General features: G+C 45.9%; 1 protein-coding gene across 3 annotated transcripts in view; it reads right to left on the reverse strand.

Moving 5' to 3' along the window:
• Nucleotides 1–12450, reverse strand: part of MAP4K3 (mitogen-activated protein kinase kinase kinase kinase 3) — a 93872-nt gene extending 81422 nt beyond the window's left edge. The window contains exons 1-2 of one of the 3 annotated variants that reach the window (XM_075708141.1): nt 12367–12450; nt 2385–2442 (exon numbers count right to left, since the gene is read on the reverse strand). The gene's annotated coding sequence lies outside the window, so the exon portion shown is untranslated. The remainder of the gene's footprint in view (nt 1–2384; nt 2443–12366) is intronic. The other 2 variants (XM_075708145.1, XM_075708144.1) reach the window with 2 other exon arrangements.
• Nucleotides 12451–13606: the final 1156 nt, after the last annotated feature.

Below are 13606 nucleotides of genomic sequence, written 5' to 3' on the forward strand. Positions count from 1 at the left end.
ACCTCCCTGCTCCTGCTGGCCGCACCATTGCTGATACAAGCCGGGATGCTGTTGGCCTTCTTGGCCGCCTGGGCACACTGCTGGCGCACGTTCAGCTGGCTGTCTACCAACACCCCCAGGTCCTTTTCGGCCAAGCAGCTTTCCAGCCACTCTTCCCCAAGCCTGTAGCGTTGCATGGGGTTGTTGTGACCGAACTGCAGGACCCGGCACTTGGCCTTGTTAAACCTCATACAGTTCGCCTTGGCCCATCGGTCCAGCCTGTCCAGGTCCCTCTGCAGGGCCATCCTACCCTCCAGCAGATCGACACTCCCACCCAATCTGCAAACTTACTGAGGGTGCACTCAATCCCCTCATCCAGATCATTGATAAAGATATTAAACAAGGCTGGCCCCAAAACAGAGCCCTGGGGAACACCGCTCGTGACCGGCCACCAACTGGACTCAACTCCATTCACCACTACTCTCTGGGCTCGGCCACCCAACCAGTTTTTTACCCAGCGAAGACTACGCCCGTCCAAGCCATGAGCTGCCAGCTTCCCAAGGAGAATATTATGGGAGACAGTGTCAAAAGTTTTGCTAAAGTCCAGGTGGATGACGTCCACAGCCTTTCCTTCATCCACCAGGCGGGTCACCAGGTCATAAAAGGAGATCAGGCTGGTCAAGCAGGACCTGCCTTTCATGAACCCATGCTGGCTGGGCCTGATCCCCCGGTTGACCTGCACTTGCCTGTTGAGTTCACTCCATATCAACTGCTCCGTAATCTTTCCCGGCACCGAGGTCAGGCTGACAGGCCTGTAGTTCCCCAGGTCCTCCTTCCAGCCCTTCTTGTAGATGGGCGTCATGTTGGCAAGCCTCCAGTCATCAGGGACCTCCCCTGTTAACCAGGACTGCTGATAGATGATGGAAAGTGGCTTGGCAAGCTCCTCTGCCAGCTCCCTCAGTACTCTCGGGTGGATCCCATCCGGCCCCATAGACTTGTGAGTGTCCAGGTGGTGTAGCAGGTCATTAACTGCTTCCTCCTGGACTATGAGGGCTCCATTCTGGTCCCCATCCCTATCCTCTAGCTCAGGGGCCTGAGCACCCTGGGGATGACTGGTCTGGCTGTTAAACACAGAGACAAAGGCGGCGTTAAATACAGGCCTTAAATAAAGGCCTTTTCCTTGTCCTCGGTGACAATGTTCCCCCCCCCACATCCAGCAAGGGATGGAGATCCTCCTTGGCTCTCCTTTTATTGCTGATGTATTTATAAAAACATTTTTTATTATTTTTTACAGCATTCGCCAGATTAACTTCTTGCTGGGCTTTTGCTTTTCTAATTTCATCCCTGCATGACCTAACAAGATCCCTGTACTCCTCCTGAGTTGCCTGCCCCTTCTTCCAAAGGCGGTAGACTCTCCTTTTTTCCCCTGAGTCCCCATAAAAGCTCCCTATTCAGCCAGGCCGGTCATCTTCCCCACCAGCTGGTCTTAACTTGCACACGGGGACAGCCCGCTCCTGCGCCCTTAAGACTTCCTTCTTGAAGAAGGCCCAGCCTTCCTGGACCCCTTTGCCTTTCAGGACGGCCTCCCAAGGGACTCTCCCAACCAGCGTCCTGAACAGGCCAAAGTCTAACATTTCTAATCACTTCCAGAATTGTAAGAGGAAAAAAATGGAAGAAAGTAGCAACTTCTTTCCCTTCCTGCCTGCAGAGACCTTAAGGATCAAACCAGCTAATAGTCAAAATATTTCCCCACCCCCAACATTAAATCTTGAAACAGAATAAAAACAGTTATGAGTTAAAACAGTTATGACATTTTACTTCCCAGATTACTGTACTCTTGTTCAACAAGTCTAGCCATATTAATAGAACAGCATTTGCAGGCTGATAACTGATCTGTAGGGCATATGTACTTTGTGAAATCACAACATAAGCACAGTTCAAGCATAAAGCTAGCGTACAATGATGTCTTAATCAGAGCCTCCAAGAGAATTTCTGGAAATATACTCAATTCCTGGATACTAATGCTCACCTATTATTACACCCTTCCTTCTTTTCATTTCTCCCTCTACGTTCTCTCCAGGTGAGTTTTCTGCCTTGCTGGCTTCCTCTTTTCTTTTGTTCTGTACAGGGTTTTGTATCACATGGGTTGAAAACATAGTACTAAAGAAAAAAACCACAACTTGCCGAAATTTTAATCAGCTTTCCTTTAACTGTTTTCTAGTTACGTTTTTTCCTCTCTTACCTCGCTTGTCATACTTGTTATTTTTTAGAACACTGTATTTTCTCCTACACTAAAGGGCAACAATTATCCCTTCTTTCAGTAAGTGGACTCAATTTTGTACAATTGTATCTTAAGCACCAAAATATTTAGTTTCTGTGGCCTATTTCATGTACAAAATACTTACCTGGTTCTAGTTTTATTACTTTAATTGCTGCTAGCTCACCCGTGTTGACATTTCGAGCCTACAAAAAAAAAAAAGAATTAGAGAGCACAACACAGCAAATCAGCTCTGCATTCTCAACTACATTCTCTGACAATATGGAGTCTAAGAGCAACTGAGATACACAAGGGTCTGAAACAGTGAAACCACTTCTTGGGTTTGGGTTTTTTTTAAAACAAAAACAACCTCAGGAAGAGCCAATAAATTAAAACATCTTGTATATTTACATTTCATACAAGGTTAGATTTTTTTTCCCCAAATACACCATGCATTTATTTTTTTGTTGGGCTTACAGCATATATTTTCATTTGATAAGCACCATTATTGAGTTCTGTTATATCCAAAAGACTTACTTAAAATAATCCACATCTGTGCTTAATGACAGCGAACCAAACAGTAAGAATTCTATAGTTAGCATGCCTTTCTCCAGTACACATTTGTAGGAAGCACTCTTCCAACAAAACCGCTCATACTGGATTTATTTTCTAACAACAAAGCAAGCTATCTCAAAAAACCCCACTAGGCAGCTAATTTGTACCGAGATCTGAAGCTTTAAGTATGCTCAGGAAACCTTGCGCTGCCACACAACAGTCCTAAATTATGACAAGTCCTCAACCATGCTGTACTTCCGTATTAAAATCCATAAACAAACCAATCACTGAGATACTGACTGCAAAGCAGTTATAACATACACGGATCTCACAGCAGACAAGCAGGGCCCAGGGAGCATCAAGGCCTGCACCCTGCAGTGTATGTGACTGCTTTTATTGACTGGCATGAGACTTACCAAATACTGTAAGGACTGGTGAATCAACCATAACATGGCAGCTTCAGAGCTGGTTGTAGAACCACAAGTGGAGGGGGGAAAAAAAAAAAACAAAACCAAAACCCCTAAGATTTTAAAAAATAGCCAGCAATAAAGTCTGGAGATAAGTGCACTGGGTATTCCTGTGTCTAGAGTTCTACCCAGTTCATTCCTAGCGTAGCCAATCTCAAACCTCTCACTGTTCCTTGGTGTGGCAATGCTCTTCCGCAATGCTGGGAGTATTGGCATTTGCAAATAATTTCCAGGCAGACACTTATGGATAGATCCTGAGAGCAGTGCGAATCCTACAAAAGTCAAAGGGCAGTCCAAACTTGATATATTGTGGAAAAAACAGTTAAAAACCAAATTTTGTCTGGCAGTCTTCCCTGTAAGTCATTATTTCCCCACCCCACCAACGACAGCAGGGTCTCCACTCGTTGCTGTATGGTGGAAGAAAGACATTAAAAGACATTAAGAACAGCAAAAATAGGAGTTTCTTTTATCTGTACCAGAGAATGAAGGCAACACATGAGAAAGTGGCACCACTGAAGCATGAGCTAGGACTTCTATTCCTTATTTCTTTTCCCAACACATTCTTTTCATAGCAAGAAACAAACACAGAGGCAAGATGTTCATGAATCAAGGGTCAGCATTTTTTAACCTCCAAGATTAACAAAAAAAATTACTGAAGCTTTAACAAAGACCTGAGCACATCAGGGAGTCTTGTTAAAACTTAAAGACCTGTTTTGGGGCAACTTGTACTAGTAAGGTAATAAATGAGACACAACTGTAGCGGATACAAGTAATGAGATCCTGAAGTTATGTATCCTGCATACAGCTGGGATGCGCAAGTGAAGCTGGAAATATTTCACAGGCTTCAGAGACATTGCTAGCCTAGCAAAACATGTTTGGTAATTTTTAAAAAATTTATTTATTTTTAGCAATACTGTGTCCAGCTGTCAGGAATTTGTTTCTCTGACTACGGCTCCATAGGTGACTATACTCTGGAGAGCGCTACAGCAACTACAGCAAGATAGAAGGTGGGTAGGAGCTAGTGACGATTTCGGAACAAATCTGATCCAAACATTATGAAGATACTCATCACAAAGTCTTATGTGATGGTGATGCCAACAAACTACCAATAGTAGACAGACAAATCTATAAATATGTGTGGAGCAGGACATGCAAAATCCCAGCCAAAGGAATAAAGCCCAAGCAGCAGGCAGCCTTGCCAAACATGCACTTGCCACACCTTGTGGCTGATTTGGCCCCCTCCCATCACAAAGGGATTGCTTCTTCAATGTCATGTTCTCAAAAGAACTGTTAAAAATTGTGGGCAGGAAAGAACAAATTTTGTGTCTTTTCACCTTCAGCTTAGGCATTGCTTCCTTTCTTCAACACCAGCAGCAGTGGGACTCTTTGGCCAGCTGGCCATTCTCTGGACCAATCAGCCAGGCCAGAAAGGAGGAACAAGATCTGATTTAATTCAGGTCACCAATGCCTTCAGGAACAGCAGGCTACCAACTCCTTAAGGGCATAAATTGTTACTTAAGAAAACATGACTTGAAGTTGACAATCTGAATAAGTCATCACTTTGCATCCTACTTCATTTGGGTTATTAGCATTGAAGGTGTTGTCATAAGGAAGAATATGAATTGCCTTTGTTAATCTGAGTATATAAAAAAGAGATTATTCTGACTGTAGTGACACAAGGGTTCCTTGCAAAGGATAAGGATGACCATTAGGTACCCCTGACAGGTTTTACTAGATCTCATCAAATACCTTTGAAATCATCAGTTACGAAACAATTCCTTGCCTAAGCTCACATGAATGACAGACTGAGAAAGACTGAAGTACCATATGCTTTTCAACACGTGTCGGAGCTGGCTGACTCTTACTTTGAGGGTACTTGTGTACGTACCACACAATAGCTCAGTTTGTTGAAGACACTGCCTTATGCTTTCATTTAGCATAATCACACTAAAATTGCCAGTTACTTACAGGTTTTGAGGTTGGAGCATAAATAAGGAGTAGCTGGCTGAAGAACAATTTCAAACAAGTATTGCTGAGATGGCAAATACAACCAAAAATTTCAAAGAGGCTCATGTAAAAAAACCACACATTCATTTTTTGTTTCCACTTGCACCTTAAGTGCTCTAACTCTCAGTCTTTGTGATGATGAGGTTAACAGCAATAGCCAAGAGTTTTTCCTCCCATTTGTTTCCATGAGCAGGAGGCTGCAACTAGATCCTTCAAATGCAGATTTCACTATGTCAATGGGAATGCATTTCACACGTTTTCCAGCGCAAAGATTGGTCCATAATGCCTGTGTCTACATGCAGTCAATACTAAATGTGTACAGCATTTATACAATGTCTGCTCTGGAAAACTACACAGAGACCCTCATTCTACCAGCAGCTAAAAGAACGATACTCTTCTAGAAATCAGACTGCCATATCTGGGGAGGACCACTAAGTCAAGCTGGAGAAGCACTACCTAATTAAACAGGAAATAATTACTAGTGTCTCTGTGACAACAGTAGGATATCAGATCAAAATGCTATATAAAAAACTGCCACCCACTAGAAATAAAAGACAGAAAAATCCGGGTTTTGTTGTTATTGCATTATACAAAAACTAATTAACCAAAATGCCCCACAACCGGGAAGACCTTATTACTCTGAAATAGAGAAGGGAAGAGCAATGGAGTGGGGCAGTACTCAGATGGGCTCTATTTGGGAAATATCAGCCAAGCAAAATATGTGCATGGTGTGTGTCTGAAAAGGAGATGACAGAAGAAAAGGAGAAGGAAGGCTAGTATTTAGCACTGCCCCATATATATGCCACAACATTAGATTCATAAGAAGGAGAGGTCTGTGCAGCTGGACCAGTACAGACGTAAAATCCAAGGTCCAAGGAGGGAAATCTCTTGCCAGGTTTGTATTTGTCCTTCAAATGGAAGCTGGTACTATAAAGTGTATAATGCTGCAACAAATACTAGGCCAGAAAAGCAAAGTCTAAGACAGTAACAACAGGGTGCTTCTGTTTTTGACTACTGCCTATGTGAATTGTTGAACAAAGTACAGACAAGCAACTTCTAAACAAGGTGCTACTTCATGGGATAACTGGTCCCAGGGCACAGACAGGCTTCCTGACCCAGATTAGCTCTACTATTCAGGACCACGCACCCGAATGGCTTCCCAACTCCCTTGCTTCCAGCCCTACAGCCCTCCCCTTCAGCCTCTCTCAAACCCACACGACTCACCCAGGAGCTGACTGAACTCTCCAAGCCCACCTGCCTCCCTTTTTTTGGTTAGGTTTCTGACGGGTTAGCTAACTGTGCCAGCCCAGGCATCACGCTGAGCACCAGAACTAACACGAGATAAGCGGCAAGACAGCCTGGAGCAGGGTAGGGAATCCCCCCTCTCAGGCAACAGTGAGCTGTTACATCAGTTCAGCCCATCCTACGAAATCACAGCTGTAATTAACAGGAATTGAACTACTAAGAATTATGCTAAAAATAATTATGTTCCACATTCTGGTAGGAGGCGTGATACCAAAACATGACACCTACAATTTTAGAAAGCAGTGCTTTGATAAAGGTGGTGTTAAACAAAAAAGATGTGAAGGCAAACAAAAATCCCTACAGCAAGGCATGGATTATTGGTTAAAGAACCACAGTCACAGAAACTAAGCCCCGTAGTGCTTACTCAGCACAGAAAAAATGGGATGGCAAAACATCCACCCCTCTCTGCCTGCCTGACAAACCTCAAAAGACAATTAAAGCTGAAATAGAGATCCCTTAGGACGAGAGAAAATGGCCTCAAGCTGCACCAGGGGAGGTTTAAGATTGGATATTAGGAGAAATTTCTGCATGGAAAGGGTAGTCAAGCAAGGAACAGGCTGCCCAGAGAGGTGGTGGAGTCGCCATCCCTGGAAGTGTTCAAAAAACAGGCAGACATGGCACTTGGGGACATGGTTTAGTGGGCATGGTGGTGTTGGGTTGATGATTGGACTGATGATCTTAGAGGTCCTTTCCAATCTTAATGATTCCTAGTTTTTACTTTCATTAAAAATAATCCCGCCACCAAGCCAGGAAACATGAAATTGCTATTTTACCCTTAATTGGTTTAGTGGCAGACTTGGTAATGTTAGGTTAATGGTTGGACTGGATGATCTTAAAGCTCTTTTCCAACCTAAATGATTCTATGATTTCTATGATTCAAAACATAGACATTTATTCCTAGCAAAATCAAAAGGAGCTTCAACAGCTGTAAGGTCAATCAAGAAGAAAGGAAGACTAAAATGCCTATCAAAAAGCACACAACTAAAAGGCACGGTTTCAGTATTTCAGAAGCAGGAAAGCTGTAGAAGAATTGATGCCCTACTGGATCACCCCAGGAAAGATGAGCAAGTGCATGTAAGCAGAAAGAAATTTGTGCATATGACTCTGCAAAATGGGAGTTCATCAAAATTCAGGTTCATCTGTTCTGGACACACTCTCTTCCAGCAACACAGAGGAGTGCTATCAGAAACCAGACACTCTGAAACACAGTTGAAAGCAGAAAGGAGTAACAGTCACCAGGTGTTCCCTAGAGATACCCACACAATCTCAGAGTTTCAGCGTGAAGCAGCTGAGCTGTTACATACATGACTTCCCTCACCAAAACCAACGCCCATGCCAAAGGGCTGGGGAGCAGAAAATCAGGCTTTTTCTTTTTTAAAATGAGACATCAAGCAAAGCGCACCCTATGGAGTTCTGTGTCTTCATTTGTTAACTGGCTGAAGCCATAAATGATGAAAAGAACTGAAATAAGGCAGACGTGGTATAACAGATACCTTTGCAGAAACAACAGTCTCAATACTTACCACCACTATTTGAATTTCTGTAAAGGGGAAAGTAAAAGAAGGGCCTTTCTTTTAGTAAGATGCTGAAAATCTTTGGAAGGGTCCACCCACACTGGATGAATAACCCTTTATTAAACCAAAGCAATGATTTTTTTCAAGATATGCTGCGATATAAATTAATTGTATGAACAAAAGAAATGAACATACAATTACCTCAGAATAGACTTCAAATCTACGTGCAGTTACTACCAAACCCAAAGGTATTAGGATGGGGGCAAACAGAAAAATTATAGCATTATTGTTAATATGGTCTCTGTCAGAATATTGCATGCAGGACTTGTAACCCAAACCCTAAAAGAATGGCATAAATTACAGAGGGCCTGGGAACAGGGATGATTAGAATGGCAATTTCATACCAACAGACAGAAAAGTCTTTCTAAATAAGAGATGGAGTAAACACAGAGCAAACTAAATTAAGCAACCACCTCATTTAACTCTAGGAACATTTCCTGAAACTGAGCAGGAAAGGACAGTGTCTCTTTTTCCACAACTAAAAAAAACATAACTCATCTTTTACACTTTACTGACCACTCCACACAATTAAATTCTACGCAACAGTGAAATACAAAAACACAAAAGACAGAAATTACTTGTACAACAGCATAACTAATTTTTACCCTTTCTAGCAGATGTCATTTTGGATGAGAATATTTGACAAAACAGAAGGTGAAATTCAAGAATTTTCCTGACATATAACTGCAATCAGAAAAGCAATTTTGCTATCAGTCTCTAAACTAGACTTTAGATGAAGCTAAATTACTTGACAAGTAAGTTTGAGACATAGAAACAAAATCATACAAATGAAAATGTGATATGCAATACTCAAGAATACTCTACTCCAAAAAACAATATTAGCAGATCATCTGTTTGTGTTTTGTTACAGATACATCAGCCATTGGACAAAGTAGTAACTCGATTTCACCATTAACTTCAGCAGTCTTGAGAAGAGACATCTCTGGACAAGGGAACAGATTTTTACTTAAACTTCTAATGAGAACTTTGTAATATTAACATTTTAGCTATCTATTGTGGCAACACAGCTTCACTGAAAAAAATTTTTAAAACCCAAACCATCTCTTTTTCAGACCCTCACTGAAAACGGTGTTAGGTCCAGCGTTTATGTCCCTGCGATACATTAAGAACTAGGCAATCCAGATGAAGCTTCATCTCCTACAACAAACTTGCACTGGTGCTAGTTAGAAGAGACATTATGCTTGACTGTGTATATTTGATAGAGAGCTAATGGCATGAACAAGTTACCCATTACCTTTCTTGTGATGAATTCATTATCATCTTCTTCAAGGCCTCTCTGAAAGCTGAACTTAGGTGGGAGGGCAGATAATTACAAAATATTGTTTCAAGCCAAAAATCCGTACCTGTGGTGCACTAGCGCCTTTCCAGGTACCAGCTAAACAGCAGGACTCATAGCAGCAGGATTGTACCAATCTGACCCACATCCTTGTTCCCTTTGAGTCTCCGTAGTTCAATCCACACTACAGGCTCTTACTTCACATTCAAGAATCTTCAGAGTAGAGACTCTGCCTGTTTTTTTTAAATATACAATTTATTTTTCTAAATGAATTAAACATTTAACCCATGACCTGTTGTAGCTCAGTTCAACTAAAACAGAGCAAGGAAGTAGATGCCAGCCTGCTCTGCCTTCAGCTCCTCAACACTGCCAGGAAAGCAGGTTACAGAAAGGTCAGCATTTAGCAAGAATGTCAACATAACAAGATTGTCATCTTATTAAGGCAATAATCCCTACCTACTAACAGCCAAAACACCTCCCTACATGGCTCTCCCTGCTAAGGGGGGAAAAAAACACAATTTACAAAGAACAGTTTGAAGCTGCCCAAGTACATCCAGTGCTTGGATCCACTCTGCTGAAATCCCACCACTGATGAGCACCATCATCACACGGCTAATCTCAACTTCACACAACTATTCATCAACCGCAAAGTTCACCTACAGACGACAGGATGAAGCAAATGAACAAGACTTTATGAAACCCCTCACAAATTTAAGATAAAGCCCTCTTAAGCTCACATGTGGATGACACATAGGACTATATTACTTCCTCTTTGTCACACTAAAAGTAACCAGCTTTCATTATTATTTTTGGGCTACTTTCATGCTCCACTTTGAAGGTGCCTTGGGCAAGACCTTGCCTCAAAATGAAACAGGCAATAATCCATCCAGGAGAAAAGTACATCTCATTTTCCCTACACTATCCACAACCTAATCAGAAACCACTTACCTCTCTCATCTAGAGTACATACATAATTACAATACCAGCCTAGTGTATTCTGATCCTGACGTATCACCTTCTATGTGCCTGTCACAGGCAGATTGTAAACATAAACAAATCCACTCTCAGGGAGGAGAGAACATCTGTGCCTCAAACAAAAAAAAAAAGGCACAAGCAGTGCCAAACACTGACCACTCATAGAGCACCAAACTGAAGGCTACTGCAATGTAAGTACGACAATCATCAAGACAAGATGATTGACAAATCCAGTGAAACTTAACAGATATCAGATGCATAGTGGTATTGCAAATGTAAATATTCACTCTATGGTTGGAGGTAACATCCTTAAAATTAAACCGTAAACACGGATGACTTGGCTAATTCACATCCATCAAAAATCACGTACAGAGCACTGAAAAAATCTGATTGATATCAGAGTCAATATACCAGTTAAAAACTGCAACAGAAATAGAACTGAGCACATCAAGATAACAAGTTTGCAGAAAAACAAAAAAACAGAGCATAAGGCAAGTAGACCTGGATAATCAAAACATCAGCATTCTACGCAAATACTCAAAGAAAGCTGGCAAGGTGGGGAAAACACCACAAAAACCTCTTTCAATTAAACAATTAATGAGGCAGGGAGTTAGCACACCAAGAGCATAGTAAGAAGAGGATTTAGGTCCTGAAACTTTCATAACATTTAAGCGAGCTGAGATTAAACCAAAATCACCCCAACCCAAATAATACTTCATTCTAGGCACATTCCCTTAGAGTCAAATGCAGCATCAGCACCAGTTTTGTGCACCTCAAATTGTGGAATGGCTCTAAATATTTCCCTACAGTCCTGCCTACCAATACAAGTTTTCTTAAACACACAGGCCCAACCTGCGATGACAAAAACAGACCAGAAGAAACTTGGAAAGCACACGGTTAAAGTGATGCTTCCAACAGGCTGCACACGCCAAACTTCAATTCTCCCCTCTGCTCCACCACCAGACAGGAGCAGGTAACAACCAGTGTCATCCTACCTGAGGGACAGGCTGCCACATCCCATCAGGCAAGAGTTCAACTGGATACACAAACAACAACATACGCTGCAGAGCAGAGAAAAACGTCAAAGTACGCTATAAAGCCCAAAAAGCCAAGCTATCTTCAGCTGCTGTTTCTTTAGCTTTGCTTTTCCCACGTTTCTAAAGTTAGGACAGGATCAGGAAAGACTCTGATCCTAACAACACCTTTCCCGACTCCCCAGTTTGCCTTCCGGCTGGTGAGCCTCCCGTTTTACAGAGACACAGGCACAAAACACTGGTATTTCCACCCAAGAGAGCGATAGGAGCAGCAGCCGGGATGAACAGCCCCGCTTGCCTTTCAGGCACACGATTTAAAGTGATATTTGGGCTGGAAACGAGCGAGCAAGCGTGCGCTTTCCGCACCCCAACAGCCCCCGGCTCAGTCTGGGGCGAGGGAGCCGACCCCCAGGCTCCGCCCGTGGAACAGACGCCCGAGCCAGCACCCAGCAGCGGCAAGAACCGGCTCCCGGGGCGGCTCCACGGCCGCAGGAAGGCGGGAGAGCGCCGCGATCCCGCACCGCCAGCCCGCGCCGGCAGCAGGGCCCAGCCCCCCCAAGCGCGGAGGCGGTCCGGGGAGTCGCCCCCTCGCACGGACCGGCCAAGCCGGAGAGGTGGCCAGGCCGGCGGCAGGGAGGGGCGCGAACGGGGACAGCCAGGCCAGGCCAGGCGCCCACCCGCGCTCACCAGGACAGGGGTCGGTGCGACGGGGCAGACCCCGCTAGAGGGGAGCGCGGGGAACGACCTCGCTCCCTGCAGGGTCGGGGGGGGGGGGGGGGGGGGAGGCGTCGCTTGGCAACGGAAGTCCCCCTCAGATTTTAGAAGGGTGGAGGACGATCCGGTTGCTTGATAACAGAACCCACCACCGTGGGAGGGGGAGGAGACGACCCCCACCAGACGGCAGTGCTGCGTCTACCTTGTAGACATCGCCGTAGGTGCCGCTGCCAATGCGCTGGATGAGCTCAAAGTCTTCCTGGGGGTTGCGCCGGGACAGGTCGCACACCCGCCCGCCGCCGCCGCCGCCGCTCATGGTGCCGGGGGAGGCTCCGCTCGGCCGCAGCCCCCCGGGCCGGGTGAGGGGAGGGGGAGGGAACCCGACACCGGAGCGCTCACCGCCTCCCCCTGGCCCGCTCCGGCAACATGGCGCCGCACCTCCGCATCGCGCAGGCGCAAAGTGCGCCTCCCCGCCCCACTCATACGCCGCGACCCTTGCGCCTGCGCGGACCGGCACCAGGCGGGGCGGCCATTCCTGCGCATGCGCCCGCCGCGCTAGAGCGCCGCGCTCTGCTCTGCTCCGCGCGGGGTCTGGCGGGGAGGGGGCGGTGGGTCCTGCCCGGTGCCCGCGGTTCCCCCGCCCCCCGGTACGCTGCCCAGTCACGGCCCCCCGGACCTCCCAGCGCCTCCCCCCGGGTCCCCGCGCCCGGCCCCGGTGGGCGAGCGAGGAGCGCGCCGCGCTGGGCACCTCCTTCCGCCGTGCCGGGCGATGCCGGGCAATGCCGGGCAAATGGACATGGACAATGGATTTCTTTGTGGGATCTGGGCATTGCTCTCTCTTCCCGGTCACACTGCAGCTTTCCTCACAGCCGCAACGCTGCTCCCTCTCAAAGCATGCCACCTAGATCCATCCCATCTGTCTGCCTTTGGCCCCTTCTGCCTTTGCAGCCCTCCAGGAAAGCCTTTGGGAGGCCCTTAGCTGTCCCCTCACAGAGCTTCTGGGGTTTCCTCACTGTTCTGGTCCTTTCAGGAGGAAAGGGCAGGACCTCGGCACAGCTCTCTTTGCAGGACATGGCGGTGGGCATGGAGGACTCTCCAGAGGACAGCAGCTCCTCCGCAACAGCCAGCACAAGCCAGCTAACCTCGGCAGGTGCACGGCAGGCATCTGCAGGCTGGCTGTGCTCCATCTGGACAGGCAGGCTCAACATTGCATCCTGCGTGGGCTTCTGCTTGCATCGCTTCTTCTGCGGCTGTAGAAGGCTGGTGTCCGGAAGGAAAGATGCGTGCCCGGTCTGCTGTCAACCAGTTGACCGTGTGCCGCACAGTGTGCAAGAAGATGACAACACCAAAGAGGAGCCGGGATTCAGCCCTTCCTCCCACCGCCAGAGGAAGGGTGCCTGGGAGAGGGTCGGGAGCAGATCCCCGCAGTGGGGAAAAGATCT

This window comes from Pelecanus crispus, chromosome 3 (assembly GCF_030463565.1).
Source record: "Pelecanus crispus isolate bPelCri1 chromosome 3, bPelCri1.pri, whole genome shotgun sequence".
Lineage (NCBI taxonomy): Eukaryota > Metazoa > Chordata > Aves > Pelecaniformes > Pelecanidae > Pelecanus > Pelecanus crispus.